Consider the following 10,427-nt stretch of genomic DNA (forward strand, 5'->3'; position numbering starts at 1 on the left):
GACACTCGTCGACCAGCGCCGGAAGTCTTTACCACCGTCTTGCCTCGCAACGTCTTTATATAAATACGCATTTGGTGCCGCAGCTAAACGTCGCCTCCCCTCCCTCCCTACCGTCCCCCCACGGCCTTTCGAGCGATGGAAGAAGTCGCGTTTCCTCTCCGCCATGCGTTCGCTCCCCGTGAAAGCGCGCGTTTCTTGCGTGCTTTCACTCGCAAATACAGCATATGGCGTGCGGCGACGATTTCATCGCCGTTGTACTCTATAAGAAACCTCACGGCGACGGCGACGACGACGGCCGAAATCCGCCTGGAGTGTCCATATAGCTGCTATCGCAAAAAATCCATCAATGCGATACTCAATACGAGACCCCTTTCATGATTCCGGCACTGCTGTAACTCTGACCTCTTTATGATTCGCTGCAACCTGTCATGAGAATTATTTTGCAGCTTTCCTGAAGAATTCCAAGCAGAATACAAATATTACGGTATTCAGCATTCATCAAGATTACTTTTGTCTATATTTCATCGGTGAGCTCCTCACATGTAGAATAATAGCTTTCCGCCAACGCCGCAAAGCAGCTGTTCCTTAACTTCCCATTCAAGCCGGCCATCTGATTTCCCAAATTGTTGTACTCAAACGGAAAAGAACAAGACATCTCGTTGTCATTTCACTCTTTCTTCTTGCTTCTGCACTTTGAGTTTAGTGCAATGGATATGTATATATATATATATATATATATATATATACATCCACTGACGCCTCGTGTTCAATTCGTGCCACCATGCTGCATTAAAATTTATAATAATAATATTTGTAATATTACTAATATTTATATTTAATATTATCACTTTTTGGTATTTTTTCGCGGTTGTTTAGAAAGCCATTGTTCCGTATAAAAGGCAATGGCTAGGGATGGACAAGCCTGTATGTTGACTTTATTGTCCGGAAACAGATGTACGTTTTCGACAACAGCATTTGATGGTTTAATTTTATTGTCCAGAGCGTGACATATGGAGCTTGTAAGACAGACACTTAGAATCTTGCATCGTTGCGCTGGCGAGGACACGTATCTCACTGCACGGCACTTTTGCTCCGACGTAGCCATGACAAAACTCCAAAGGACACTAGTGATTGCTGTTGTGGGGACATTATTTGTAATAGAAAGCTCTGAGCAAGCGATGGTATTTGACAACAGAGTTTGGAAGGATGGTATGTCTATGACTTTGAAATTGTTTTTCTCTTGAAATGTCTTCTTGCAGCATGTAATTACTGACAGCAGCCAAGGCAGCTCATTGCAGCGACAGCGTTCAATGAAATAATAAACCGAAATAATAATAGATCAGCTATGCCAAAGAACGCAATAATTGTATGTCTAGAGTCTCTATGCAACGTTAAGCACCATAGTCCACTAAACAGGCAACCTTGTGTCTGAGCGATTCTAAACCACGATGAAGAAATTTTCTTTTCCAAATATGGGTAAATGTTGTTGTGCTTCAAATGCGGTGCTTCAGCTTCATACACTAACGTATGAGTTTGTGGGTGCGAGTGCGTATCTATCTCTAGGCGTGTCTCTTTCCCAATGAAGGCTACCGGCAGACACACAGCATGTGTGCCGGACTGCACCTGTCCTGCTTTAGGTGCACCGTTTTAGATGTGGATGTAGATGCAGAGCCTTGGTGGTAGTGGCACATACCAATTTTTGTCCGTGGTCTTAGTGCGCTACCCTGATTTTACTTTCGAAACGAACCAACTTGCCCCAAAAAACAGTTTTATTTTACAGCATTACGTTGTTTGTGGGGGCCAGTAAATATTTGAAATCTAACTACCTGGTTGCGGAAACCTTCAGCTCTTTCTCCGGTACTGCGGCCCGTAAATTTCTGACGTCATGTGTACCCAAACTGTGCCGATAAAAAAATTATAGCTGCTTCCGCTTAAAGGCGAAGCGCTTTTTTGCCTCGCGACTGCGAGGAAAGTTATGCGATAATTGAAGTGGAAATACATTTTATACTAATAGATTCATGTAACCTGTTCGAATTGCGGCTGATTCAGTATAATGGATTTCTCTTCAATTGCTAGGCTTTAACGATTGGCACGATGAGCGTAACCAACTAAACGGTGGCTAGTTGTGCTAAGAGAATTAGGGTATGACATTTTCAATGTGCACGAACTCTATAGATCCGATGGGTTCCCTTCGGGGAATGAAACACGCGAATGAGAAATCGGCCTCAATTATATGGTGAGGGGTTTGAAAAAATGAGGGGTCTGCAAATCAAATAAAGAAAAACACAAACGCGATGCATATTCTTTTATCAAACAATTTCAATATAAGACTAAATCGAGAAAGTACATAGAAATAATGGGCAGTATCATGAACTTGTGTCCTGTGGCGCGCATCGACTTTTGTTGACACCTCTTTCTTTTAAGCGAAGCTTTATTGGCTCACTTGTCGTGTACGCGGAAAACGCGGGTTGGTGTACGCGGAAAACTATCATCATCAGCATTGGCTAGAGCGTCGTCGTCTTCTTCCGCAGCTTACGCAGCTGAACCAGTCTGGGGATTATCCGGACTGGCTTTAATAAACGTTGCATATACCCAATGTACTCAACGGCACCGACGACATCATTTGGGTTGCCGAGTTCAGCTGCAAAGCACAATGTCAACTTTGTGGCGCGTTGAGTTCTTTCAAGGCATTGGGTTCCGGCGTGGTTCTTAAAATACGGCTGTGAAGCTTTTCGTACAGGTTACCGATAACATGGCCCCCATTGACTCGGAAATAGAGAATCGCTATCCGTTTCGGTTGCTTCGGGGCAATAATAAAACCTTGGGAAACTTTTATTAACGCCTCTACACCAGTAACAATCAAGAATAATTATGTTGATTATGTCCTAATTACATGGCACACCTAAACAATTTTCTGTGCATCACCGCTAAGAACGCCCCCCCCCCCCCCCCTTTCATTCATTCTAGCTGTAGCTTAGTTATTGGGATCGCAAATAAACAATAAACTCGCACACAACAAATTGAAGCACGGACAAAATTCAGCGCTTCGTCTGTGCCTTCATTTTCACCGCGTCCATGTTTGTTCAAATGCGCTCCTAAAAGCTAAGTCATGAATTTTGAACTACCGCATCAGTACGTCTGACAGGGACTATAAGCGGAAATAACAAATAGGTTTCTGTTTATAAAGTCTTCTTGATTAACCATAGAGTTTGATTTAGTTCGCGGTAATATACATATATAGGTTGATACAGCAGTGTAAACGAAGGGCTAAGATCATCTGGGATATTTTTTTTTATTTCGCGCCGGAAGCCTATGGCCGGTACGTGAGTGTAACGTCACAGATTTCAAATTGTTTCCTTTTACATGAGCCGTTTGAGCGAAGTTAAAAACTCTCGAAATATGGTAGGGCTTGTTTTTCGCTCACTTACGATACGATGTAGTCCATGCAATAAAAATTGAACTACACCTGAGCAGACACTATCGAACTTTTAAAATGAAGGGGCGATAAGAAGAGTCCTGGTGTTGAGTGGTAACAGACAGTAAAAATGGCTCACGACATGGTTTGTCGGTGACGTGGAGAAAGCCTGGATTAGTCAATGTGCTGGCGTGGGCGCCGATGCGATTAGGGGGTTGGCACCCCAAATGACAGGAAAGCCAGTCGGCGCCATGGTGAAATGGGCCTGAGTTTGAAACGCGCCTGAGCTTGCCAAGCACAGAAAACAGGTATCCCAGCTGCCGAGGCATCCTGTAGGGTCATTGAGTGAGGTCCACCAACACAGAACGTCGGTAACGACGTGAAAGTGCCCTTCAAAGATATAAGGACAGCATTTGCCACGGCATTCATGAGCAAAAACAAGGCAGTCACTTTCCTGGTGGAATAGTTACGCTTCGACGTGAAGAGGGACTGCCTAGACTGCGCTATCACACGCGAGAGACCACAATGTCACTGGTAAAGTATATCGTCATATCCCTGACCACTGGTAACTATACGAACTTTGGTGCCGCGGTCACGTCAACATAAGCACACCGTGGGTCTGGCAACAACAAGATGGTAGTTCAACCATGGGCGCTATAACGTAAAATGATTCCAAACTGTTTTGATTCCAATTTCTGCAATCCGCCTCCGCGATTGGTGAAAACATTTTCGGGCAACTCCCAACTTCGCCTGTCTGTCACGCGATGTCACGAAAACCGCGACAGCTCCCCATCTGATATAACGCGTACGCACTGATTATGCATGATTAAACCGCACAAAAGAAAAATAATCATTCCTGATTCGACGCCTTTCACCATCAGCCCTCTGCTATTGGTGCAATGTTTTCTGGCTACGCCCACTTCGCCTGTCTGTCACGCGACCTCACAAAACCGCGAAAACTCACCACGTCAAAGGGACGTCTGCGTGAAAAAAATGCATTAATATGCCGAACAAAACTGAAAATTTTTCTGAATAGCCACAGACTGCCCCGTTCCGAATGGAATAGAAGATGGATGCACGCTGATCGCTCAGGCCCTCGCTACTCACACTTGCCGGTAAGCATGTATTTATTTGCGCATGATAAGTCTTCTTGCGTGGCAGTAAAACGTTATCGAGCCCTTTTGGCATGCATACGACATCGCTCTGCCAACTCTTCCTTGCTGAGGATCCGTTTTAGCGGCATTCTTATCGTTCCGTTGCAAGCCTCCGTGATTTTCGACCAGCCACCGCAAGCTAAGTAAGGCGAAGCGGACCAATCGGAGAAGCCGGCACCGACCCTCTTCATGCGGTTATCTATTTTCACTGTGCTGGCTCGGCGCCATCGAAACCCTCTCCACTAGAGTATGCTCCTCGCCCCTTGTCAGCCAATTAGATAAGAAAAACCGCTGAGTGTAGACAATGTTATTGGTTTTGAAAGCGAACAAAGGTGACCTCCTATAAACGAGGAGAGTGTTTGATTGGGTTGTTCAGACAACGCTGCGGGTCACCGCTCGACGCTTGCGTCGGTGGTTACGTAAATTTGACGTCAGGGGTTTGGAATCAAAACAGTTTGGAATACTTTAAGTTATAGCGCCCCATGTTGGTACTGCATTATCGATGGTGAACCAATCCAGAAGCATGAAGGGAGAAGTGCAACTGCCTATCCCGTCATTCGGCTTAACTGTCGGGTCTCATCAACGATTATGCCGACGCCTGCGTATTGTCTTCGGTGCAGTGCTTGCGCTTGCCCATCTCTTCTAGCTTCTGCGTTTGATAACCATCAGTCTTGCAAGAAATTCTGAATGAGTGGTGGCCGGGTCAGGTCCCCCCCCCCCTTTTTTTTAAAAAAAGGCAACTTTCTCAGCGTCTAAATAGAAACACAGTCAAGAAATCTTTATCGTTGGACGGACACAGAAGCGGGCATTCTTTATAGGGCGGACGTAGTCAGGATCAGGCTTAATTTGCCCAGCATCAACTACATGGTGAAAGACTTCGATTTGGTGACGTTGCAAATGAGATCTTACATGATGGATCTGTACGCCGGTTGTCTGAATAACCTCGCGAACGGCCAAGAAGCGATGAAATCGTTTTCAAAGATGGACAAAAGAAGGGGAAAAAAAGCTAGCTCACCATGGAGATAGCGGAAGCCTATACATCACTAAAATGACCGCTTCAATAATTCATAACATTCTCGGATTTTACGTGCTAAAACCACTATTTCAATGTTACGGCCATTACTAGCAATTTGCCAGTATTCAGAGTGGCGGTCCATGCAGGAAAAGTAACTCGCTGTGTGCAAAGAGTCAGAAGCGTCGTCGTTGCGTTTAAGGGAGTACACGTTCTTTCCAATCCTACTGAGATGTCGTTAATCAACGTCAAAACGTACGAATCCCATCTCACTTCTTGACTAATACTGTTGGTGCCGCCCAATAGCTGGGGAAAGGCTCTAGACTATATTTCTTGAGCATATTGTCGATATATGTTTCTCTTGCGCGCCATCTGGCGCTGACACATGGCAAGTCGCCGCCTATATTGAATAGGAAAAGAATTGCCGTGTTTATGCGATCCGTGACTACGACTGGCCTGACCCATCAGACCATGGCAAAAATCAAAGATCTCTGGTAAACAGCTAGTACGCAGTGGAGCGCATCAATCAACTCAGTTCGCATGTCTGGAGCTATTATTATATTTAATGGATATTGAATTCATGGGAGAAAATTGAGACAGCTCTGCTGTAGTAGCGTTCAGGTGACGGTCAGTGTCCAGTGCTAAGACAGCAAATGTCCGGCATTTCCGGAAGACAGCATGGCCAGTAAAAAAACCTAGCGGAGGAACTTATGGTAATCACACAAAGTCGAGAAAATGGACGCACGTGTGGTTGTTGTGAACTGCACCATGGTGTTAAGCTGAGGGGCGTAGCTATTTACTAAGAGGACGTCAAGCGCAGGATGTGGAACATAGCTGACATCAAGCATAATGGCGAATGGCACCGTCCGAACGTAATTTGCAGATTCAGGTGGTAGGGTGATCAAACTGGCCATACCGAAGGTGGAACTGGTCTTCTGCATCGTCAAAACTACATTGCTGTAGCTCAAGGCGCAGAACTCCCAGCGAACAAACCATAAAACACAGAATGCAGTGTTTGAAAATGAATGTTGGAAATAAGATTGTCAGGACAATTTCAGCTGAGGAAAGCGAAGGATGACAGGCAATACTAATGCCACGGACCACATAGCACATGGTGACAAAATATAAATGTATTTATATACATAAGATTTAGATACATAATTTTTAAATATATATACATTTATACCAGCCCTCCACTCCGTGAAGATGATCGTACAGCGAATCTGTGCTAGATACAGCGAGTGTTACGAGTGTTATATGTGCATGTGTTGCACGTGATGCCAACTGCGTAAACCCAAGTAAGCAGCGATCTACAACACGAACTTATATTGAAACGTTGCGCAGTGAGAGCACGCAGCGGCTTCCGACGCTACTCGACGAGTATGCAGTTATCGGGTGGAAACCTGCCGAGCCACCGCCAGAGGCATCGGCTTCAGTCACGGACACCGCGCGCGTTCGGCTCGAACGCGGGGAAACGCAGACGGCGTCGCCAGCAGCTCTGCGCGTTACGCGTTATCCGAAAGGGTGCGCCGCACAGAAACACCTTCTCTCTATAACGATCGCCTCACCTCCTCGCGCCCAGCGCGTCCTCTCATTGGTCGCCTCCTCCCCCACGCGCCTTTCCTCCTTTGCTGGTCACGTGACCTGCGTGACCCCAGCGGACAGACGGGGGGCGCCACCTGGACCTACAACAGATCCGCTGTAAAGAAAAATTCAGCGATGATTACGATACTCCCTAACGCAGATCTGCAGATCGCGAGAGCCAGCGCGCGGGTGAAGCGTCGGCGGGATTCATAGCAGAGGCTGCCGACAAATCCTCCAGACGTGTGCTACTCTGGAGCCATCTCCTAGCCATCGTCGCCGCACTACAATTTTCTTCTCACGCTTTCGCCATACCCCCCGCCGCTTTCCACCTCATGTTTCTGCTGCACAGTCCTGTCCGATTTCCTCCTCGCACATTTCATACCCCGCTGCGATCCGCGTTCGCTTACATTTTACGCTGTGCTCGCTCGCTCGGTTACGCCGCCGACGCCGCCGCCTATACGCTCGGCGAAAGAACGGGTGCCAAAGAGCTGCGCCCTAAAAGCATGCCTGTACTGGCGTTCAGGCTGTGCGAGCAGCCGTTGTTGGAATGAGTTCTTTCCATCTTTCATTCGCCTGGTGAAGCTAGGACACAGCTATGCATATGAATGCATTTATGTTGTGTAACCGAATCACTTTACGTGAAACTCTACTATATTGTTTTATTAACGGTTTTCAATAAGGTACAATTATATATTATTTCTTCTTCAATAAAGGGAAGTGCTACTTCAGGGGAGGAGTATATGAAGTTGGTGAGAGGATGTACGAGAAAAAAGAATGCATAGAATGGTCTTGTCGGCGAATCAACAGCACTTATGGCTGGATGGTGGGTGCCGGGTGAGTTATATATATATTCTACGTATATACTTCAGTATTACTTGCCTCGAAATTTTTATATCTTCATGCACGCAATGAACTTAGGAGATTTAGAATATGCTACAATAATATTTTTTATTCAGGGCAAGTAAAGTCAATTTTCGTGCAAAACAGCCAGTGTTGATTAACTGTGAGCTGGTTTTTTTTCCTGCATACCTACGAGCCCGCCTTAAGACGACGAAGTTGCGTTTTCAGTTACAGCACATCAGGCACAAATATACAATAAATTGTGACAACGTTTTTTTTTTTGCGATATACAGGTTATAAAACGAGGGTGCTATTTCTAACAATGAAAGAAACCTATGCGCCGTCTAAACAAAGTTCACTTTCTTTTTTTGCTTTTTGAAACACTAAACCTACTTTGAGACCCCTAATTTCATCCGCACCTAAAATCTTTAGAATCCCACTTTTTAATAGGAATAAAACTCTAATTTCTAAGTAGAAGATGTGGCGAGCTCTAATGAGTTAGCATTAGTCTTCGTGATGTCGAATATCATTCAACTAGCGACTGCTCGACTGCACACAAACGTGGCATTATCTGAGCTATTTATTGGTACTGCTATGGTAGTAGTTGACATTTAGAGTTCTACAGCTTGCAAAAGCTTTATTGATGCAAAGATGTTTCATGCGGACTGCTAGAATAATGTCTTCGTTAATGAAGACATCAAAAATAATATTTAAATATTGAGCTGTATTTAAAGCTTGCTCGCACCTTGTTTACACATTACCTTGCTTAAATCAAGTTATGCGTTATGTGACTTCTTCACTTTTAGGTAAGAAGGATAGCTAGGAATTAAAACTTATTTCGAAACATTTTTACCACTGACTATGCAAAATGAAAGCAAATGCAGCATGACTTCGGACTCGTAGTTGTAGGCATAAAATTTATTTAACTTTCAAGAGATCGCAAAAAGAGGGAAGATATAAGAGGAAAGTTTACAAATAGTTATAGTGATGAGAAACAGCAAAATGTTTCGACTGCAACAGCAAGCTTTAGGGTTGTGCGTTAACTTCTCGGACGGTGTATTAATTATACGCGGCTTCAAATAACGCAGACCTAACATACGTGGGTGCGACTAAAGCGGATGTGAAAAACGCGGGCGTGGAATAATTTCTGCAACCTTAAAAGCTTTACCACGCCATGTAATGCCTGTGATGACATATCACAGGCGCCACCACTCGGCCAATAAGGAACCAGGCCAGGAAAATTACATCACTTGCAGGTTTTCACAATGATATTGTTTTGCACTTTAAAAGGTCTGACAATGTTTATTATACAAGCCATGCACTGTGAATGTTATGTTTATTGACGTCAGTTCATGGGCAATTGACAAGTCCTGAGCAACAATTTAGTCAATAATGAAAAGCCTGGTTTGAACACCCTTTGCGGCTGAATAGTAACGAAATCTACCTTGCATAGACGGCATGCATTAACATATAGTATATGTGTACCTATGTACACAAGGAGCCACATGGCAACGCAGATGCCAACGGCGAAAATTTGCCTGGAGTGTCCATGTACTATCTTCGGCAATGAAAAAGAAATTAACGTCAAATTTACACCCCCCTTGAGTAATGATTACGCGGATCACCATGGTGTAATGGGAATGTGTCGCGGCTGCTGGCTTCACCTGCTCAATTTCTTCGCAGGTGCGGAAAGGTAGACGCAGCACCACCGTGCAAAGTGATACCTACGAGGGAAGGTATCAACCCGGAATGCTGTGAGAAAATGTGGTGCCCAAACAGAGTAAAACGCGTGTAGACATTTGGCACTCGAATAAAGAAAAGTTAAGTGCACGAAGCACCTAATGACATCGCCTCACCTATACTATCAGTACTCGAGAGTATGATAACGCAGATCACCATGGTGTTATGGGAATGTGTCGCGGCTGCTGGCTTCACCTGCTGAATTTCTTCATCGCTTTCTACAGATACACGTGACACCATCCGGGCAACATCTTATAACACACGCTAATGCACGTTGACGCTCAAAAGAACACGTCATGCAGCGTCTCTCACCGTGCACAATCCCTTCTTAAACAATCGACTAAAGCAATCTTGATCAACAAAATTATTCGTGGGAGTTTCATTATACGTCTTCGAAGGCAGGTTTATTTCAATTGAAGAAACTGCATTGATCTATAGGTGGCAAAATAATCCAAACGTATCAGAATAAAGCGAAAAATGACCCGTGGAAAATATTTCACTTACGTCGGAAACATCTGCCGTTAAATAAAGCTGATTTCCTAATGGAGTGTTATTGATATGTCAGTACAAGGTTATACCAAAGGCAGGATGCAATGTTGGGCTAGTTCGTTCATTCTTGAAATGTGGGTCTGGTGCAACAATACTAAGAGGAAATTAGAAAGAACAAAAACAGCGCCAACTT

At 44.6% G+C, this 10,427-nt stretch overlaps 1 long non-coding RNA gene across 1 annotated transcript; it reads left to right on the plus strand.

Moving 5' to 3' along the window:
* The first annotated feature begins 991 nt into the window (after positions 1–991).
* LOC119453467 (uncharacterized) lies at positions 992–9,827 on the plus strand. Its single transcript, XR_005192306.2, has 3 exons — positions 992–1,209; positions 7,879–7,999; positions 9,689–9,827. It is a non-coding gene; the product is annotated as an uncharacterized LOC119453467 (long non-coding RNA).
* The last annotated feature ends 600 nt before the right edge of the window (positions 9,828–10,427 follow it).

The sequence above is a fragment of the Dermacentor silvarum genome, chromosome 5 (genome assembly GCF_013339745.2).
Source record: "Dermacentor silvarum isolate Dsil-2018 chromosome 5, BIME_Dsil_1.4, whole genome shotgun sequence".
Lineage (NCBI taxonomy): Eukaryota > Metazoa > Arthropoda > Arachnida > Ixodida > Ixodidae > Dermacentor > Dermacentor silvarum.